The 23838-nt window shown below is 37.9% G+C and overlaps 1 protein-coding gene across 4 annotated transcripts in view; it reads right to left on the reverse strand.

Annotated features, from left to right (window-relative positions):
* The window catches only part of LOC135203014 (microtubule-associated protein futsch-like), a 296133-nt gene that overhangs the window by 21570 nt on the left and 250725 nt on the right, over nt 1-23838 (reverse strand). The gene's annotated exons all lie outside the window — the stretch shown is intronic.

Raw genomic sequence — 23838 nt, forward strand, 5'->3', positions numbered from 1 at the left:
TGTGTGAGAGAGAGAGAGAGAGAGAGAGAGAGAGAGAGAGAGAGAGAGAGAGAGAGAGAGAGAGGATAAGGGATTGGGGTACGTGAGTTTCATCACAGAATTATTGTAGACCTGATAATTACCATGAGCTCATGGCTGAAACAGCTGTCTGGCAATGGAGAATATGACTAACAGTATAGCAGCAAAGTTTTAATCTTTACCTTCATATATTAGCCTGGCGGAATATTAGAATATTGAAAGATATATAGCACATTTGTCAATCGTCGTTTTGAAATAAAAAGCGTCATTAGGGTATCAATATTCTTACACACACACACACACACACACACACACACACACACACATATATATATATATATATATATATATATATATATATATGTATATACTATTATATATATATAGAGAGAGAGAGCAGACGAGAGAGAGAGAGAGAGAGAGAGAGAGATTGGTAGGTTTTTTCAAATGTAATTCTTAGAGATTAACGAAAGACAGGAAATTTTATATTCTGTTTTAAACTGATAAGCGTGGCTACTTGCATTAGAATTCTTTATATATATATATATATATATATATATATATATATATATATATATATATATATATATATATATATATATATATGATGTGTGTGAGTTGACAGGTCGCCAATAATAATTAGATGAAGGCCCCAGTCCAACTCACCACAGTTGACTAACTTTCACGTTCTAACCAATAGATTCGGTCAACAGACAGCCAGGGATTCTGAAGGAATGTTAACTAGCCATTTCGGGACGTTCCGAATTTGAAATAAGACAATACCATAACAAAACCATTCATAAATCAATAATATATTAATTAAAAAGACGAGTCCAATCAAATTTCACATCCACAGACAGACTTACGCCCACCCGCCAATCAACGCACGGCTTCCCGTGCACCCGTTATACCGAGGCCAAGAAATAACGTCACATACTTTATTAAAACACAAGTTTTTTTGTATTCAAGATTCAATGATGGTAGTCATATAAGTATATTATTTCATTACTAAATCTGTATTTACACAGACATACGCGTACAATCCCGAGATCAGTCCCAGGTAGGAACGAACTAGTTTGAACTGTTTCTTGATATAATTTATTATGGTATGTACCTGCATGTTAGTCGAGTCTGGTAGGTCATCCCGAAAATACTTGCTATGAGCGACCTCTGTGCCCTGCGAGGACCGACAGATTACTCTCTCTCTCTCTCTCTCTCTCTCTTCTCTCTCTCTCTCTCTCTCTCTCATTTAATTCATTTCGCAAAGGACGCAAAAAGGCAAACACAGACCCGAGGAAAATGAAACCAAATGAAAACAATGAGAGGAAACCCCCGCAACGCAAGCAGCTTCATTGCCTGGGCATGTGGGAAGGCTGCTCCGAGAGTTCCTTGGGTATGTGGGAGCGGAGATCGTTGGCATGCGAGGAGGAGGTGAGAATCAGGTGACAGGTGTTTTCAGATCAGAAGGAAGGAAGGGAGGGCAGGGTGGGAGAGAAGGGCACGAGGGCATACAGTGCCCCTCATACCCCCATCACATTGAGAGAGTTAACACTGTAATGAAGTTCAATGACAGTTTATCCTTTGTGTTTTTATTTTGTTCATTTTTTTATGGGATTGGTCGTTGGGCATGGTCAGCACTTAGGTGGGTGACCTTTTTATTTAATTATGTTTTAAAATGATGATTTGTCTGTTCAACACTTGGGTGGGTGACCTGTTTGTTGAGTTATGTACGAGAACGATGATTAGTTTAGTTCAGTACCTGCATAGGTGACCTGTCTATTTTTCTGAGCAACGGAGTGATCTTAAGGTCTAGGTGAACACGCATGAATGACACCCAGTAATGTTTGCTACGCTGCTGGTCTTTGCTCAGTGAAGTTTGCTCACCGCTTGGCTGGGTGACCATCCGTGAAAGTCACTGGTAACCGTGCGGCAGAGGTTAACAATTCCACCTACCCAAGAAAAAACTCTAAGAATGATCCCATTTTTTTTTCGGTGGGGTTGTGAGAAACCAAGACTCTCCCCTTTCCTTACAAATTATTTTGACCCGATGACATAAGCAGTAAATGCTCATCGGGTGGTTGGTTAACTACTGTAGTTCGCAGCCAGGATGGTTGAGGGTTTAGGGCTAGCAACCTCATCCCAGAAGATTTAAGTGACCAGAAGTTATTACCCTCTAGGGCCACCATTTTAAGAGGTAAAAGGCGTATTTAATAATAATAATAATAATAATAATAATAATAATAATAATAATAATAATAATAATAATAATAATAATAATAAAGTATACAAATTATATGCACCAAAAATTATTTAGAGCATGAAAATTAAATAATAATAATAATAATAATAATAATAATAATAATAATAATAATAATCCAGCTTACGACGATATATCAACAACACAAAAAACTGAATAATTAACTAATCCATACCACTCAATTTTACGGCGGTCAACCGTATGCCCCGCTTTATAACTCATGGGCACGGATACCCAACGGCCCGTTAGAGCCACCGGGTAGCTAGCTATCTCTCCCGGTCAAACAACAGCAGGGCCATCCAACCTACGAATTCTGAAGTCGTTCGGAGGTCGTTTACAGTTAGCCGCGTTGAAATTCCTTGTAAGTGACATAGCTCGAGACGCCATCTTGCAATACGAAAATTCCCCTTGCTCTCATCAGGCGATTCCGACCTGTATGCTGCGAGTTCGTAAGAGCTATTTCTACCCACAGCTTCCGCAATTCGGACCTGTTTGCTGTGGTGGTTTTATTCAAAGGGTTTCTGACGTACCCAACTGATGGCCTAGGTGATTTTGAGCTCTGCGTCGGGGGTACATAAGGGCGCGTTTCGTTTAACTGATGTTCTACGCATTTAGTTGGAATGAAAATGTATTCTGGTCTGTATGGTATCACTTCAGAAAGGTATATATAGTTTCAAGACGTCTAACTTCGCGACTCTGACTCTTAAGGTTTTGGTCAATAAAGGCTGTAGGAAAGGTGCATTTTGTGCAATATGTCTGTGTAACCATCATTTTTTTTTATGTTTCGCCATTCAAAGCAAGGGGGCATTCTGAACAACAATCCACGGTAAAAGCTTTTATCCATTTCCTAAACCTTCGACAATTCTCCACAATATTTCGTTCAATCATCCCACAAAGAAATAACAATAGATTCAAGAAAAATACACACACTAATCTATAATCATACCTTAGACGAATTCCCAAAATGTTTCGACCACCCATCCCACACAAAATAAGAGAGATTCCGAGCGCAGAATTGAAACAAAAAAACGCTACAATCCCGAGATAAAGGGTCAAGGCACCGCCCCCGTTTCTCAGTAAATGCTTCCTCTCGATGTCCTTCAACTGATGCTGGTGAGTCACTCAAGAGTCATTGGTGAGTCTCTCCAGTCACTTGCTTCAGATAAGAGCAATGATGCTCCGGGTGTCACAGAGAGATTGAATGCAACAGGGAGGCTGCTAGATACGATTATGCAACAGCATTACAACACAACGGGATGAAATACAATACCATGTGGAATACAATAGGGCAGAGAGATGTCAGCGATATAATTCTGTAACAGCACAAAACAGTGCGGTAAAATGCTGTGACAGAAGAGAATGTCGAGGTGAGGACTACAATATCACAGCAGATTAGAACGATACAATACATCACAACCACAACAAAAGACAAAATACAATCATACAACAATATTGCGGCAGAATACAGTAACACACTGAAAAGCTAAAATACAAAAAAAAGACGCAGATCACAACAAAATACAAGAGTAGACGGGAACAGGGCAAATAAAATAAAATACAAAACAAGGGATGTGCAGAGCAATATAATAAAACGTAGGCGGTATAATACAAGACAACGATACAAGATCGCTATAAATAAAGAAATAATAGTGTAAGAATGTTGCATTAAAATACAGAATGGCAACAGATACACAGCTTCTCAAGTAATACAGGGAACTCATAAACTACCACACGCGATAAGGGTCACCTAGAAAGAGTCCTTCCATTTTTAATGATAAGATGGCCCTTTGTTTTTCTCCACCCGTACTGCTAACAGCAACAGTTAACTAGCTTTCAGGTATCTACTTGAGTGAGGCACACAGGATTTTTTTTCTTTCTATTTTATCAGGGTGGGGGGAGTCCAGCGAATTACAATATCGTTACTCTCTAAAATATCTGCTCTGATAGATCTCTGATCTCTTGCTCGTGAGGACACACACACACACACACACACACACACACACACACACACACACACACACACACATATATAGTATATATATATATATATATATATTATATATATATATATATATATATACGTATATATAATTATATATAAATTATATATATATACAATATACATAATACATAGCTAGATACATATACTATATATATATGTACTATATATACGTATACTATTGCACACAACAATTGTGATTGTGATAAGTTAATATATGTATGCATGTGAAATAATATATATATATATTATATATATAATATATATATATATATATATATATACATACTTAAATACATACATGCATAATCTATGTAACCTTAGAGTTATAACAACCAAAAATCCCACGCACATGAAGGCAGTCCAAGGACCTCCTCCCAAAAATGGGGGTCCACCCAGCAGCAACGGTTATCTGCCGAAGTGACTACTGCCGGGAAAGACGTGGGTAAACCGGTCTTTGGAAGACGAAGAGAAGAGGTCCTGGACCGTCTCCAGGTCCTGTGCCTCTGAGATTCGGTCAAGCATGTGTGTGTGAGAGAGAGAGAGAGAGAGAGAGAGAGAGAGAGAGAGAGAGAGAGAGAGAGAGAGAGAGGTGTCCTTTGTATAAGTACTTGAAGGTTTATCTATTAATCTGTCCAGGTTCAGTGTACGTATCAAGGACCTTCCAGCCTTGTTCTGTGCACAGAATGATATGAATATTAAATACGAGAGGAACAGTTGCAAGCACAGCAACAACAAATAATAATAACAATAATAATAATTTACACAACGTAGTATTACGGAAAACATAACAAAATCAACTCGAATATTAATATTTTCAGGAGATGAAGTCTGTGCTTTCAAAGTCACAAGTTTTTTTTATATACAAAAAAGTGCTTAATAAGAAAAATGAGGGGAGGGATTCTTCTTAGAATAAACGTTAGGGCACAGAATTAGCGAAAGATAGCTGGGTATGTGTCATTTCGTATGCCTTAATCGACAAAACGTAACTTATTACCATTCTGGATAGCAGTAAATATGAACAGGTCCTAAAGGATTGCTTTAATTCCCCAATGCCCATATTCATAACTGATACTCTCAAGCTCTACTTACAGACTTCCCATTTTCTACTTCTGTCTCTTAAATATATTAATTTCAATGACAGGACCCATTAACAACTTTGAAAATATTATTTCATATCATAATTTATACGCTTTAATAATTTCATAAATAACACCTCATATCATAATGCACACTCTCATATCATTTCATCCTCATATGTCAGTCCCATTGGTCTAGATCTCTAAATCTCTCTAATAGGAATGACATACCTCTGAGCCACTTCATTAATAACACTCTTGCCACACTCCATCCCCCCTCCACAACCCTCTTTTACACTCAACTCCAAGACTCCACCCACTGCTCATTGACGCTCATTGATATCTATGTCGTGATCACTTAAGGTAATGGAGTCAGCCGAAGGGGGGACGGCCCCCTTATGTAATCAAGTCAGCAGGCCGGGTACCTCCCTCCCTCCCTCCCTCCACTACACAGAAGTCAAGCAACATCACCATGCATTGTTCTTCATGAACATCATCCCACCACTTGGGCAATTGACTTCAATCGAGTTTTGTCTCGTTCCCCTCACGCCCTTCGTCGCTCTTGCTGTTGGTGTCTGTGTCCCCAGTTGCAAAGGATGAATAGCAACTTGCAACTTGTTCAGTCTTCCAATGTCAAAGTGCTGACAGGAGGGTTGGTGTTTTCACTTCAAAAGTCTGGATAACCAGATTCAGTATTTTTCTTAGAGAGAGAGAGAGAGAGAGAGAGAGAGAGAGAGAGAGAGAGAGAGAGAGAGAGAGATTAACGGGACCTCGTTTCGCTCGTTTCGTAGAGGGACATTTTTTTTCTAAGGTAATTATTCCGGTCATTAAGGCTGGAAATCTGTCATTGTCTGCCTATCTAAGATACTTGAGAGTGCCAATTTGGATAATGGCACACATTCCCTATTATGTTAAAATGTGAAATAACTCTTTAGGCACCATCCCCAGCAACTTACTTCCTCTATCACTGCATATACACAAAACCATAACGTTCACTGTAGACCTGAGCAGGTATAGAAGGTATAGAGCTCATAACCCTAAAACAAATATGATAACTGAGAACTGAAAGGGTAACTTCTGAAGCCACTCTCCTTAAGAAAGAAAAGCGTATAACAGTGTGTGTGTGTATATATATATAATATATATATATATATAATATATAGATATATATATATATATATATATATATCATAACCAAATATCACAGCGTGAAAAAATAAGACCGGTTTCAACGTTTTTTCCAAGCCACTGACGAAGGACTGACACGCAGATATATATATAAAGCTAACAATCGAAATTAAACATTTCTCAGAAATAAAAAAAATTCTCAGAAGACAAAGAGACTCTTCCAAAGTCTTAGTGTGCAAGATGTACTGCTTGCCTGCAGTAACCAGTCAGCAGTTAAGGTTGGCAGACGCACAAAGCATGCTTTGCAAGCATTTGGTCTTTCGAGGAAAAGAGAGAAGAAAGGTAATCGAATAATTATTAAACATGGAAGAACTTGGAAAGTGTTTATGAGTAATTTGCAAATATTTTCAGTTCTGTTCAAAATTTATGTTTTTATTTTATATAGATATATATATATATATATATATATATATCTATATATAATATATATATTATATATATATATATACTATATATACACACTCCTGATACCCATAACTTTCCTTCCGCGGCCACAATCCAAAAAAGAGAAAAAAACACAATAAAAGCTGCCAGATGAGGCAATTATGTGATGAGGCCTTTAATAACAGTACAATGTCGTCTACCTGGGTTCCAGTTATCTCTATTCAGTAATTAGTAAAAGGAAATAGTTTCTAGAACATTACACGCAGTGGCGGCTTCTTGAGAGAGAGAGAGAGAGAGAGAGAGAGAGAGAGAGAGAGAGAGAGAGAGAGAGAGAGACCTCAATCATCCTGTCTGCTTTTACGTGGCTAAAATGCGCACTTCCCGTTTCTGTTGTTTTTCTACTAATAATTATGTAAAAATTAAGTTTACATGTAACAAAACTGCTTCGAAAGTAGTTGTAGGTTTTAAGCATGAATAACTATAACAGCACTGAATAATGGAACAATAATTGTCTTAACTGTTATCAAAATATGGCGCAGGACATCAATTTCATCCTTCGCCAACATCAATATTATTGTAATTATCATCATTGCATCACAAAATAACACCGGAACTCAACACCTTGTACACATTAACTGCAATATTAGAGAGAGAGAGAGAGAGAGAGAGAGAGAGAGAGAGAGAGAGAAGAGAATGTGTGTGTGGAAGTCCATAACGACCAGGAAGTCTTTAAATACATCTCTCTCTTCTCTCTCTCTCTCTCTCTCTCTCTCTCTCTCTCTCTCTCTAACAAGGAGCAACAAACCACAACCAGAAAAAAAGGTGATAGTTACGGGTTGCTATACATCGCCTTATAAGCAACTTAACGGCGTTGTAATAGCCGCAACTGTCCACACACACACACACAGAGAGAGAGAGAGAGAGAGAGAGAGAGAGAGAGAGAGAGAGTCTAATCCTGGCCAGGGAGAAACGACTTAGGCCTATTTAATGCTAATTCTATTGTGTTCCTGCTGACCAAACTGGGAATTAAATACATGGTAATTAGTCAACTGTGGTGGATGACAAAGAAGATAGAGGAGGAGGAGGAGGAGGAGGAGGCGGCTAACAACCACACCTCAAACAATTAGCTGAGAGACGTTTAACCCCTGGAGTCAAACACCGAACAGGAACAGATATGTTATATTGGATATAAATAAAAGTCTCACTCCAGTCCTTTTCTCCAACTTCAGTTATTATGCACCAGATCCTTCCCCCCTCTACCTCCCCCCCCCCCCCCCCCCCCCCCCCCCCCCCCCCCCCCCCCCCCCCCCCCCCCCCCCTCCAAACTCCACGCCCACCCCTCCCGCCCAAGCGGCCACTAAAAGGTAGCGAACGCCCGCAGGACAAGAGGCCATTCGAAAACTCCCTTAAGAAATATCTAGGCCAAACTTTCTTTTTTGCTAATAAGGAGGACAAGTTCTCTAATGACACCTTCATTAAGCTAATTGGGTGAATTACCGAGAACCTGTCATTTTTGACGGATTTTCTCCGGTACTCTGTAGTTCTTTGGAAGACATTTCGTTTGCCCCGATTTCGGAGAGATTTAGATTATCTTACAACTACTAGCACTGATACTAATACTACTACCAGTAGTATTATAATATTAATAATTAAAATACAAATGATAAGGCTACAAGAATACTACAACTACATGCAACTGTAATAATAATAATAATATTATCATTATCATTACGTATAACAGCATGAAACAAAAAATAACGGCAACAGTATTATACATAATCCCTATCTACTAGATGAATTATAACAAGGCGTGATCCGACCTCCAGCTTACTCCAGGCACGTACTAAACTCTATGGTCAAATAGAGCGTTGTTTCACCAAAGATAATCAAAATAAATATGTTATATTTCATCAGAAATAATGTTTCTGTTCTGTTTAACATGAACATTATTTGTTTTTAACATTTTCATTCTAATAAATAAGTCATAAACATCCTATCCTTAAATTCCTGTATCTTTGCGTTGCAACATCTTTTTTCGACCTTTTTAAGCTTTTCCATAAAAGGCTTTTCTAAACCCCCTCCCCACAAATAACAACAAAGTAGTTTGTAGGCTTACTCTCCGGGTAAGCTATAATATTTATAACTTTGAATGAAAAATGATTGCTTAATCATTTCATTATTAATGTTTATCAAAAACACCACCAATAATAATAATAATAATAATAATAATAATAATAATAATAATAATAATAGTCTAATTGTAATGGATCCCTCATGTGGACACGACATCGACCAGCCCGGGGTCAGCATAATTATATTATTACTAATAATTATATTATTATTCAGAAGGAAACCAAACCCTTCAGTGGCTGAGGAATTCACTATCCAAAATACATCAATTACAGTACTGTCAACACTTTTTTTTAGAGAACACCGTCATTCTGAATGATTCCTGTGTAAGCGAAAACAAAACAAATCTAAAGATTGGTGGTAAAATGTAGATAAAATTTACAAAACAGAAGGAAAAAATTAGGAAATCGTTAAGAAATCAAACTAAAAATGTAATATTATATCAAATAAGAATGTAACATTAATTGTTTCGAAGAAATCAAGATAAAAAGTAAAATTGTGAGAAATAGGAATATAACATTGTTCCAGAGATATCGAGATAAAAGTAGTATTGTGTAAAATAGGAAAATAGTATAATATGACCCGTTTCCCTGACAAGGGCATACATTGGTATGCCTGTTGTCTCTTAGTTTCAGCAGTGCCAAACCACGGGTAAATCACGACATACCAAACATATTTCAAGCTGTAATTGTCACTAATAATGAAAATAATTTTGCAAAGTGTACCCATACAGTCGAAAATGACGGTTATACGTATAAAAGAGGCTGGACCCAGGCTGGATGACGGCAAGTCTGAACACAGTTCAGTAATTTAGACTACTGATAACACAGTTTTATTACCATTACTAAAATTACTAATAATATTATTTACATCAGGTGACTATACTTAATGAAGGTCATCTTCCTAACCGCTTAAGTAAGAGTCATACACGTGTTAGAGAGAGAGAGAGAAGAGAGAGAGAGAGAGAGAGAGAGAGAGAGAGAGGAATGCAACTAATTTAAGTCTGCTTAACATCCTACTGAGAGAGAGAGGGGAGGGGGGGACGGATGTTGGCGTGGATAAATCATCAAATATAAACGATGCTTAACATATTCTTCTGAGAGAGAGAAAGGAACACTTTATGCAAGTGTACTATTTTTTCCAGCCAACTATCAACAAAAACAAGATCGGTAACTTCACGTCGCCATAAAAAGAACATAGCCTGCCCCGGGAACGACGTACACATGTATGAACACAGCCGACCAAGGACACCACGCGGAAGAGCCACACCTCCCTGCGGAGCAACCCCGATCCTACGAAGTCACCCCTTTCCTCTGAAGGAACCCATATCTTCTGAAGCCCCTACAGATCCTCTGGGGTTATCCCTGTCCTTGAAAATTTGCTCAGAGGGCACCCGGAGCCATAGTTCTCCCTCCGAAGTCATCCTTACTATCTGGAGACAAAGTGATCCCTGAAGCCGCACCCGGCTGTTTGAAGACATCCCGGCCTTCAGGAGTCACCCTCCGTACCCCGGGGGTGTTCCCAAGACCTACTGCACCTAAGTGCACCCACCCTGTTCTCGCTTCCCGGCCGTGGTTTATATGCCAAAGGTTCCCTCCAAGGGGAGGATTTCTTCCTCCTCCGTCAGCTCTGACTAGGCTCTTGTCATTCTGTTCCAGTTTCCATTAAAACGGATGGAAGTGAATGGGACAATGACTGGTGTTTTGTTTTCATTTGATGGCATCCCTCTTTGAAAGGTACGGTTTCTTTTAAACTTGAAAATCATGTTAAAAACAAAGGACGAGTTGGGTACCTTGGTTCCAGAGAGCTGTGAACAGTCGAGTCCTCAAAAGAATGTGTGTTCAATAATAATAATAATAATAATAATAATAATAATAATAATAATAATAATAACAATAATAATAATAATAATAATAATAATAATAATAATAATAATAATAATAATAATAATAATAATGGTGAAGAAAATGTAAAAAGACATTAGAAATATATATTTCTAGCATACATTTACATTTAGTGACTCGTGCTATCATGAGACTTACGATTAATATAATAATAATAATAATAATAATAATAATAATAATAATAAGAAGAAGAAGAAGAAGAAGAAGAAGAAGAAGAAGAAGAAGAAGAAGAAGAAGAAGAAGAAGAAGATTCTTGGTGAATTTATAAAAAAAAAAATAAAAAAAGTGAAGCGCAGCAAAAACGCGCGTTTTATATCTTAAGGACAAAGACAGCGCAACTTTTTCGTCTTTTTTTTTTGTCACGATTAAAATTGCGGATCTGTGGTTGATTTTAAAACGGATAAATTATTTGTGAAATCATTCTTTGTTTTCTTATGTGGTTTTTGTTCTATACTGTGACGGCTGGGTTGCAATAAATAGCCTTTAAGGCAGTTAAAATAATAATAAATAATAATAATAATAATAATAATAATAATAATAATAATAATAATAATAATAATAATATAATAATAATAATGAGAAGAAGAAGCTAACATAAATATTAATAAGATCTGGGTTTAATATCAGAAGTAAAACCCTTTTCACAGGAATGTATGGAAGTTAAAAAAAAACTAACAGTTGGCCATACGACTTAAAACGCGAGAGAGAGAGAGAGAGAGAGAGAGAGAGAGAGAGAGAGAGAGAGAGAGAGAGAGAGAGAGAGAGAGGTGGGAAAAAATGAATTCTTGAAGTTCAGCAGCTACAGACCGTGACTAATGACTCTGACACTGTTTGCATAAAATGGTTTCGCTCTGGGTTCAAAAAACTCATTTCCTTAGCAGACGTTGGTTCGGCGCACCTGTTGAAGGCTCAAGGCAGGTATGGCTGTTAGGTACTACAGGACATGGCTTGAAATGAATCCTCTCTCTTTCTCTCTCTCTTCTCTCTTCTCTCTCTCTCTCTCGCTCTCTCTTCTTTCTCTCTCTCTCTTCTCTCTCTCTCTCTCTATATATATATATATATATTATTATTATATATATATATATATATATATATATATATGCAAATGAACGTCATAGTATATACCAGCACCCTAGGGGTGGGGGGATAGCAACCTCACCCCCCGAAGACTTTTCAGAAAACCGGAAGGCTATGCAACTAAAATACCGACGGTTAATGAAACTTATTTACTCTATTGTGTTATCAACCATGATAAGTAAAGAAAGACCTAGGATCGATCCCAACGAGAAGGGAGGGAGCACAAGTTAATTACGAACCGTGTAGGTAGTCCAGTTTTTTTAGTTTCGCTCAAATTAATAATAATAATAATAATAATAATAATAATAATAATAATAATAATAATAATAATTAATAATAATAATAATATAATAATAATAATAATAATAATAATAATAATAATAATAATAATATACTGACATCACCATTTTCATCATAGAAATCGAACACTTCCACGACGATGTTGCCAGTTCGTACGACACGTGGAGATCACGTTACAGATACTATCAAAGTCTACGAATACGAGACGTTGGACAACATAGTGATATAAATACATGATGACCGTTAATAACAATTATCATAAAAAGAAAAATCTCTTCTCGAATCATTTATCGCTGATCGAATATTCCCGGCGAAACGGAATGAAGAAAAGAGATATTTACGCATGACTTCAGATTCAAATGTTTTGCGCGCCAAAATTTCCCGCCATTTTTGGCATTTGCTGGTGGGTCGCATATAGCAAATGTTTTATGAGAGAGAGGGAGAAAGAAAGATGGAGAAAGTGCTTTGGAGAGAGAGAGAGAGAGAGAGAGAGAGAGAGAGAGAGAGGGATAGAGAGAGTCCAAGGAAAACAATGAGAAAGCGAGAATTTCTTTCAGATAAAATATAAGAAATTACTGCTAAGACTTACACCCCACTAAATAATAATAATAATAATAATAATAAAAATAATAATAATAATAATAATTATTATTATTATTATTATTATTATTATTATTATTATTATTAATAATAATAATGATAATAATAATAATAATAATAATACAATGCGCAACTGGAATACAATACTTACAAGCTCTGGAATAAGACTAGCAGAGGTTAATATCAGGAGAGGGATCTTCCAGGGCGACTCACTGTCCCCACTACTCTTCGTAGTAGCCATGATTCCCATGACAAAAGTACTACAGAAGATGGATGCCGGGTACCAACTCAAGAAAAGAGGCAACAGAATCAACTATCTGATGTTCATGGACGACATCAAGCTGTATGGTAAGAGCATCAAGGAAATAGATACCCTAATCCAGACTGTAAGGATTGTATCTGGGGACATCAGGATGGAGTTTGGAATAGAAAAATGCGCCTTAGTCAACATACAAAAAGGCAAAGTAACGAGAACTGAAGGGATAAAGCTACCAGATGGGAGCAACATCAAACACATAGATGAGACAGGATACAAATACCTGGGAATAATGGAAGGAGGAGATATAAAACACCAAGAGATGAAGGACACGATCAGGAAAGAATATATGCAGAGACTCAAGGCGATACTCAAGTCAAAACTCAAACGCCCGGAAATATGACAAAAAGCCATAAACACATGGGCAGTGCCAGTAATCAGATACAGCGCAGGAATTAGTGGACTGGACGAAGGCAGAACTCCGCAGCATAGATCAGAAAACCAGGAAACATATGACAATACACAAAGCACTACACCCAAGAGCAAATACGGACAGACTATACATAACACGAAAGGAAGGAGGGAGAGGACTACTAAGTATAGAGGACTGTGTCAACATCGAAAACAGAGCACTGGGGCAATATCTGAAAACCAGTGAAGACGAGTGGCTAAAGAGTGCATGGGAAGAAGGACTAATAAAAGCAGACGAAGACCCAGAAATATACAGAGACAGGAGAAAGACAGAAAGAACAGAGGACTGGCACAACAAACCAATGCACGGACAATACATGAGACAGACTAAAGAACTAGCCAGCGATGACAATTGGCAATGGCTACAGAGGGGAGAGCTAAAGAAGGAAACTGAAGGAATGATAACAGCGGCACAAGATCAGGCCCTAAGAACCAGATATGTTCAAAGTACGATAGACGGAAATAACATCTCTCCCAATATGTAGGAAGTGCAATACGAAAAATGAAACCATAACCACATAGCAAGTGAATGCCCGGCACTTGCACAGAACCAGTACAAAAAGAGGCATGATTCAGTGGCAAAAGCCCTCCACTGGAGCCTGTGCAAGAAACATCAGCTACCTTGCAGTAATAAGTGGTACGAGCACCAACCTGAAGGAGTGATAGAAAACGATCAGGCAAAGATCCTCCTGGGACTATGGTAACAGAAACGGATAGGGTGATACGTGCAAACAGACCAGACGTGACGTTGATTAACAAAGTAACAAGAAGAAAGTATCACTCATTGATGTCGCAATACCATGGGACACCAGAGTTGAAGAGAAGAGAGGGAAAAAATGGATAAGTATCAAGATCTGAAAATAGAAATAAGAAGGATATGGATATGCCAGTGGAAATCGTACCCATAATCATAGGAGCACTAGGCACGATCCCAAGATCCCTGAAAAGGAACCTAGAAAAACTAGAGGCTGAAGTAGCTCCAGGACTCATGCAGAAGAGTGTGATCCTAGAAACGGCACACATAGTAAGAAGAGTGATGGACTCCTAAGGAGGCAGGATGCAACCCGGAACCCCACACTATAAATACCACCCAGTCGAATTGGAGGACTGATAGAGCAAAAAAAAAAAAAAAAATAAAAAAAAAAAATATAATAATAATAATAATAATAATAATAATATTATTATTATTATTATTATTATTATTATTATTATAATAGTAATATTACTAAAAATAATACTTCATTGGGGTAAAAAATATTAATAAATAATAATAATAATAATAATAATAATAATAATAATAATAATAATAATAATAATATTTTATAATGGCGCCACACAGCTCCCTGTGAAATCTGAAACACATCCAACTCCAGAGAGGCCTAAACTTTCTAAAAGGTCACAGAGGCAAACTAAACACACTAATCGGTAAGCTAATCCTAGCGTATAAGTGATTAGAAAGTACCCCCTTGACAGGCTAATCGTCTGGTTAACAGAGGGATTGTTAGCCCAGACAGGGAGACGAGACGAGAGACTGGGAGAAATCTGTCCTGGAAACAAAAGGGGAGAAGGGAGGGGGGAAGGGGCTGTGTTTGGTAAAAATAGTGTTGGCAGTAACGGTGAAAATACTACGTTGATGATGATGATGATGAAGACATTAGGAGTGCCGTTAAAATTGATGGTGGAAATAGCGGTAGTAGTGAGGCACGATGGTGGCACTGATGGAAATTATGATTAAGAATACATATATGAATATATATATATATATATATATATATATATATATATATATATATATGTGTGTATGTATGTATGTGTATGTATGTATGTGTGTTTGTGTGTATACATATGAGACCGCATCTACCAAGCATTAGACCAAGCCAGTAATAATAATAATAATAATAATAATAATAATAATAATAATAATAATATTAAATTATCTTGTGGTACAGATCTCCTTGAACCGTTACGGGATGCGGGCACTGGTATTGGATGCTTAGGGGCGCACGAACGGTAGAAGTTGTAGTAGATGCCCTTTGGCCCTAGCTAAGAGGGAAAGTAAGCGACTGCGGTGCCCACACAAATGATAGAAGGCTCTTGCTATAGTCTAGTCTCTCTCTCTCTCTCTCTCTCTCTCTCTCTCTCTCTCTCTCTCTCTCTCTCTCTCTCTCTCTTCTTTCCTTCAAGAAGTTAGTTTTTGATGCTGAATGCCACAACACCTTAAATTTGCTGTTAACATACACAACTTTCTCTCTCTCTCTCTCTCTCTCTCTCTCTCTCTCTCTCTCTCTCTCTCTCTCTCTCTGAATTCTTCCTACTTGGTCTTGAAAAAATTCCCTTATTGCGATTTTCTTTCCATATAAAAGTCCGCAACTAATGAGAGAGAGAGAGAGAGAGAGAGAGAGAGAGAGAGAGAGAGAGAGAGAGAGAGAGAGAGAGAGAGTACTTCGCAAGGTCTTTATCGTAATCATATAATCAGATACGAATGTATACTTATTCTTGTAGCACGAGGATATTAAGAGAGAGAGAGAGAGAGAGAGAGAGAGAGAGAGAGAGAGAGAGAGAGAGAGAGAGAGAGAGAGAGAGAGAAACACTTCCCAAAACGTGTAATGGGGAATTATGAATTGGTGGGTCAATGTATGGGTCAATAAACAGAGACCACTTCAATAACACTCCTATATGACTTACGGCCTATGAGCATTAAGGTCAATAATGATTCTGACAGTGATGGCCAATTTGCCTTACTAGTGAGACACTCCTGAGATCGATCCCATGGAGGAGAAAACGATAGGCTTGTTTCCTATTGTTCTAAGGCATGAATTATGTAACCTGGAGGTTAGTGGACTGTTGTGGGTCGTTTTCTGGGGAAGTAGAGGAGCATGTGGGTCTAGCCATCTCATACCAAAAAAATTGAGATCTAGATATAATAATATAATAATAATAATAACAAAGACATAAAGCTTTTTAAATCAGTCCCAAAAAGTCTTCAATTGCCTCTTAAAATGGTCCTTTCTGGAAACGTTTTAGTACAAACATTCTGAGGAATCCAAGAAAAACGTTAGACATGGAAATCCGTCCACTATAAGCATCAGTTCGAAAGATATTCGACATTAATCATTGCTCTGTCTCCCGCTACATCTACCTGCCTGGCAGTTTGTGTGTGTGTGTTCGTACGTCCGTCACCCTCAACCAGACCACTTTCGTTTTCTCTTCTCCTTTCACTTTCATAACCCTCTATAATTTGAAGAGCCGAAAAACTTTCTCCTGTGCGTTAAATGCCCCCGACAGTAGTGCCCGCCTCGCCTGCCCAACCACCCACTACCCACCACCCGCTCCCACCCCACGCTTCCGGTGCCCGGTTTTCTCCTGACGGGGGAGGGATGGAAGCGGGTAGCTAAGAGAGCCTCGATGAGGTACTAAGCTTGGATTTTGGAAGAAAGGAGCCGACTCGTATGGCCTCTCTGAGGTCAAGTACCTGGCTTTGGAGGAAATCAGAAAAGCTTTGGCTTTTGAGGGAATGAGGCAGCTAGCAGGGCCTCTCTGAGGTGCTAATATTGGTTTAAGAAGAAACTGCACCTCTCTGGGGTATAAGGTTTGGTTTTAGAGAAAAGAAGACCACTAAGTATGTCACCTCTGTGGTCCTAGTTTTAACTTTAGAGGAAAGTCGACCGCCAAGTAGGGCCTCGCTGAGATACTAGTCTTGGTTTCAGAGGAAAATCAGCATCTCACAGGCACTAGTATTGATTGAAAAGAAAAGAGGACCGCTAGTAGGGCCTCTCTGAGGTACTAGTCTTGGTTTTATAAGGAATAAGACTGTTAATGGGACCTCTTTGAGATTCCATTAACAGGACCTCCCTGAGGCTTCAAGCTTCCCTTTGAAAGGAAATGGACAATTGTGAGGGCCTCTCAGAGGAACTAGTGTAGCTGTGGAGGTCCATTGGTGGTTAACCGAGGTACTCTGGTTGTCAAGTCGATTGATGTGGGATTCAGTTGGAGGTAGAGAGTGAAAAAAGGCGAAAATAAAAATAGCAAACTTGACTGATAACGATAAATACTTCACCAAAATGTACATATAATAAAAATAAAAAATAATAATGATAATGAATTAGGAGGGCCTCGAAGAGATCATCCTCCTTCAACTTCCTCTCCGAGGTTTTCTCTCCTCCCGGGGAGGGTGGCGGCGCGGTAAGAAGAGGCTTTGGTCATGGGCACCATGCTTAAAAAGGTTCTTTTCGGGCACCGAAATCTTCGAAAGTGAAAGGACTTTACCTTTTTTGTTTCATCCCGGCGTATCGCGTTGAATTTTTAAACTATATAAGATCATTTTGCGATGAGACGCTGATCTTTTACATGGTAGCTGAAGAAAGTTGACCTTTACCTTTTCTTTTGGAGAGAGAGAGAGAGAGAGAGAGAGAGAGAGAGAGAGAGAGAGAGAGAGATTAATTTCTTCCAAGACGAGGATCAAATAGTGATATGAGAGAGAGAGAGAGAGAGAGAGAGAGAGAGAGAGAGAGAGAGAGAGAAACACTATCACGCCCCGGGAACGCATAAACATGACTAGCCAAGACAGCTGGGCAAGTTTTTCCCCTCCTCCGAAGTCCAGCAGCAACTAACGTAGCGCTAGTCCATCTTTCTTTTCCATTTATTTATTTACTTTTTTATCGAATTTTCTTCTTCCGGCCAGCTAGCAGCTTTCTTTCATCACGACGCTGCCTTCGGGACGTGTTTCTCTGTCGGGACACATTACGAAAGCGATTAGAAATAATTTTTTTTTTGGCGACGACTTTTAGGGTCTATGGAGGGAGGAGGCGAACTGCCTGACTAAATATAGCCGAACAGGTGTAGCAGCCTTCGGCCAGGTGTGACGAAAGCTTCCCTGTTATCGACTCATTTCCAAACTTTCTTTAACTTTGGATCTTTATGCTCTCGAGAAACGTTCTTTTGAGATTTTCATCTTACTCGATATCTGAAGCTTCTGTGAATTGTTGGGAAACTTTCTTTTAATCTGGACTTGGGTTTTTATTTGATTTTTGCACTCCGCATGTCAGTAGTACCTTGTCTGAAACTCTCTCTTTATAGATAGGAAGAAATATTCAACTGAGAATTGGTGATTTGCGATTTTAATTAATCCATGATTTATTTACTGCAACTGTGCTTGACGTCCTATACACGACGTATATGTGGGCCTTTTATCATCATATTATACTGCATACTGTTATATTACAGTAAAAAGACACTATATATAGATATATATATATATACATATATATATATATATATATATATATATATAATGTATATATATATATATATATATATATATATATATATATATATATATATATATGTATATATATATATATATCATATATATATATGTGTATATATATATATATATCTATCTATCTATATATATATATATATATATATATATATATATATATATATATATATATATACACACACACACACACACACATACACATGACAGGTCTTCTTCTCGAAGCCTAAGTCTGGAGTTGTATCGCAGTTCGTTCCCAAGAGAACCGCCGTCTCTCATATTAACATATTTGATTACAAAAGTATCTTTTGAAGTATTCCATCTTATAAACCACCCTAATAAGTTCCCAGGGCTCACGCAGGACTCGAAGGAGTCCTGCTGGGAATCGTGAGTCCTACGTGGAGCAGGAACGGCGCGGCTTTTATTTTGGAGATTAGAATTTTCATTTCACCTTTTTGTTAAAAGGATCTGTAGATGTTTTCTGCTTGGGCGGCCATATTTGAGGCTGGGTTTATCACAAAAGTCTTCACCTCCTTCGTTCGATCTTTGCTCAACAGACACGCGCGCGTGCACAACACACACACACACACACAGTCATAACTTCATAGAAGAAGAACAGAATACACTCTTATATGAGAGAGAGAGAGAGAGAGAGAGAGAGAAGAGAGAGAGAGAGAGTCATACTTCATAGTTGAGGAACCGAAATCACCCATACATGAGCGAGAAAAGATAAGAGAGAGAGAGAGAGAGAGAGAGGAAAGGGAGAAGGGAGAGACTGATAAAATTTGAGAGAAGAGAACGAGGAGAGAAAAGAGAGAGAGAGAGAGACTGATAAATATTTTTTCCTGGTAGGAGTAATACCTTGAACAGTTTTCCATCGTTTCCAATGGAATAAGATATATTTTGACGGAGATCTGATCTGTCAGTTTTATTGCTCTTTAACAGAAAGAGAGAGAGAGAGAGAGAGAGAGAGAGAGAGAGAGAGAAAACACTCCTCCAGACTTGGCACAAAAAATACTACAGAAGTGAAAGCCGTAAGGGCGTTAGTACTTCGAAGGAGTGAGCCTGAGCCTGGCTGTTCTTACAACGTAGCCTGGACGCAAGAGCCATGATGCAATGTTCTGAGAGCATAGACACCGAGCCTGGCAAAGTAAACCTGCCCAAAACAATAGGTGTCAGTGACTTTAAAGGAATATGGATGAATCTGGTTGAAGCCTCGAGTTCGTGATTACCACATGGAATATCTTTGGAACTGTGATGGCTGACGTGTTTTCAGTACGTTTCGAATAAAATGTTCCAGCATTTAATAACATAGAGAGAGAGAGAGAGAGAGAGAGAGAGAGAGAGAGAGAGAGAGAGAGAGAGAGAGAGAGAGAGAGAGAGAAACTGACTGACTATGTTAACAGCAAATTTAGCATGTGTTGTGGCATTCCACATCAAAAGTCAACTCCTCAAGAAAGAGAGAGAGAGAGAGAGAGAACTGTCTATGTCAACAGCTAATTCAACATGTGTAGTGGCATTCGACATCAAAAACCACAGAGAGAGAGAGAGAGAGAGAGGAGAGGACGAGAGAGAGACGAGAGAGAGAATTGTTTGTCAGCAGCAAATTTAAACAAGTGTTGTGGCATTCGACATCATAAACCAACTACGAGAGAGAGAGAGAGAGAGAGAGAGAGAGAGAGAGAGAGAGAGAGAGAGAGAGAATTGTTTATGTCAACAGCAAATTTAAACAAGTGTTGTGGCATTCGACATCATAAACCAACTACGAGAGAGAGAGAGAGAGAGAGAGAGAGAGAGAGAGAGAATATTCAGAAAACTGGCCACGACTTTAGCCTGGGGTCAGAAAACCACTTTCTTCACTACCTCGGTTCTTTTACTTTTTATCTTCTTTTTTTTCTTTTTTCTTTAGGGGGCACACTCTCTCTTTCTCCCCGTCTCTACGCTTTCCTTCTCCCTCTCTCCATTCATACCCGCGAGATGGGTGGGCATGCGGGCATGTTTCTAAAAAGCACCTTCACTTTTATCGAACCTGAAGCTTGGGTGGAGGATAGGGAATGGTCAGCGAAAAATGTGCCTACCATGAAAATGATTTTAAACTTATATACAATAAGAATATATATTTATATACACATATGTATATATTATGTATACTCGTCTGCACCATACAACTATAGTTTATATTATATATATAATATATATATATATGAATATATATATATATATATATATATATATATATAATATATATTCCAAATTGCACTCTATTGATCTCCGCTTTAATAATAATAATAATAATAATAATAATAATAATAATAATAATAATATAATAATAATAATAATAATAATAATAATTTATAATAAAGAAAAATTTGCAAAGCACATATACCACTCCCAACTCGATTCAGACAGCTAAGCCCACAGCAACATCAGGGCCCTGGAAAAGCGGCAACGGGACTGAAATGAAACCCCCCCCGGGCCAAACCACTGACCGACTGAAGAAAGTCGACCATTTCAAGAATATTCGAATATCTGAATACTTAAAAAATTGCCTGGGGAGAGAGCCAAGTAATGGGGCTTATTTCTGGTTGGTAGGTTCCTCTTGGTTGAGGGGATTTCTTGGCTACTGTTTCTGCTGGATACAGTGTATGGCGTATCTGATGTATAGTGTAAAGTGTAATTCTTGTATAATGTATGTTAATTTACAGTATAGTGTTTTTACTGAATACTGTATGGTGTATTTTTTATCTAGTTTATAGTGTATTGTGTACCTCCTGTATATTGTATGCCGTATCTACTGTATAGTTCAAGCTTTAAGGTTTATACCCTCCTGTATAGTGTATTTGTATTTGCTGTATAGTGTAGTATGGAAAGCTTGCTGTGCGGCAGTGTAGTCTCTCTCTCTCTCTCTCTCTCTCTCTCTCTCTCTCTCTCTCTCTCTCTATATATATATATATATATATATATATATATATATATATATATATATATATGTATGCATATACGCACATATATATATACTATATATATATATATATATATATATATATATATAATATATATTATCCAAAAGTAACCTCTGCCATATATGTACAAATATAAGCAGAGGAACTCTCTCTCTCTCTCTCTCTCTCTCTCTCTCTCTCTCTCTCTCTCTCTCTCTCTCTCATTTACCAATACCAACGCGCACTACAGTCAAACAACGGCAATACCATCCAAACGTTTAATAACACCATTTTCCTTTCTTGAACATTCCGGAAAATGTTTTTTGCAAGTCGAAGTAAAAGTGAAGTACTTTCGATTAGAAAGAGTGAGTGATTGATTGATAGGTACTTTTTCCATTCCAAAGGTTAGCAAGGATTATTCAACTTTTTTGGGGAGGAGGAGGTCTATTTCTAAATGTTACGGGACTCATGATATAGACCCTGTGGCTCTGTTGGTAGGGCATTGTCCAGAGGTCAACACCGGCCCTCTTTTACATTACCTCAGTGGGCAATGGCCATTGCTCCCGGAAGAAGCCAGCTTAATATGAACCAGGTAACCATAGACGGCATATCCAATATTGTGAAATGTAACATATATGTATATGTGTATATATATATATATATATATATATATATATATATATATATATATATATATATATATATATACATATATATATATATATATATATATATATATATATAATATACATATGTGTATATATATATATATATATATATATATATATTTATATATATATATATATATATATATATCGGATAAAGAGCCCATAAAAACAAAAACGCCAAAATATAGAAAGTAAGCACTCTATTTCAGAGACCGCTGTCTCTCTCTTCAGGTAGGTAATGAATGCGAAAAGCTATAGAAAAGGCGGTATTTCACATCAAGAGATCCATTCGTAGTTAGCCGTTTTACTAAGTCACCCCCACTGATAATTCCCCTTTAATCTTCTTAAGCTTTGGTTGAAGGAAGGTTTTGTCTATGATATCTGAATGGCAGGCGTCCTTTGAGATGTTCATGACCTGTCTTTGGTTAATCAAGGCTGACTCTATCATCTAGCTTTCGTACCGATATTTGCTGCTATAAATTATACGTGACAATTTCCAGTTTATTTTGTGCTTATGGTTATTTATATGGTTAAAGTGTAAAGTGTGTGTCTTTTGTTTGCGATACCTATTTCTTATTAATACTAGACTTGTTTTTTTTTCAATAGAACAAAGATAAAAAACAAATAATGATAAAAATAACAACAACACACGGAATATCAACTACCCAATCCGCTAAAAAAAAAGCAAAAGCAAAACAAAACACGCCCACGACAACAATCGCACGGAATCGCAGGAAAATCGTCAAGAGTCACTCTCTCTCTCCCAATATTCTCAACCTTCAACCTAAGCCGAACCTCGGGGTTTTAATGAGCCAGTGAAACCGTGCCCAAATTACCCCGAGGGGGGGTGGAAATTCCTAGGGGCACCTTCGCTATTTCCCTAATTTCCCTTCCATCAACCCGCTCTCCCCCAGCCCCCAAAAACGCTACACGTGTACGACCCTCAAATTCCGAGTTAAAGGTCCTTTGATGCAATGGGAGAAACTATTTCTGATAACGTGGAGGAATTATGAATTGAAATGCAAAAGTATATATAGAGTACTAATAGATATCACATTTAACGAGAAAAACAACAGCGGTAATAGCGCAAACAGCGAAAGCACGAGCGCGCCCGAACAATGAAGCAACAAGTGCGCACAAAGAAGCCACGGAACCTTTATTTCGGAGGGATTTGCATATAATGGCGAGTCTTTGTAAGGTCGTCTACTGCTACCGGTATACTTTGTGAATCTAAAGATTGTATTGTACCTATCTATCTATTTATATATACGTATATATATATATATA

The sequence above is a fragment of the Macrobrachium nipponense genome, chromosome 33 (assembly GCF_015104395.2).
Source record: "Macrobrachium nipponense isolate FS-2020 chromosome 33, ASM1510439v2, whole genome shotgun sequence".
NCBI lineage: Eukaryota > Metazoa > Arthropoda > Malacostraca > Decapoda > Palaemonidae > Macrobrachium > Macrobrachium nipponense.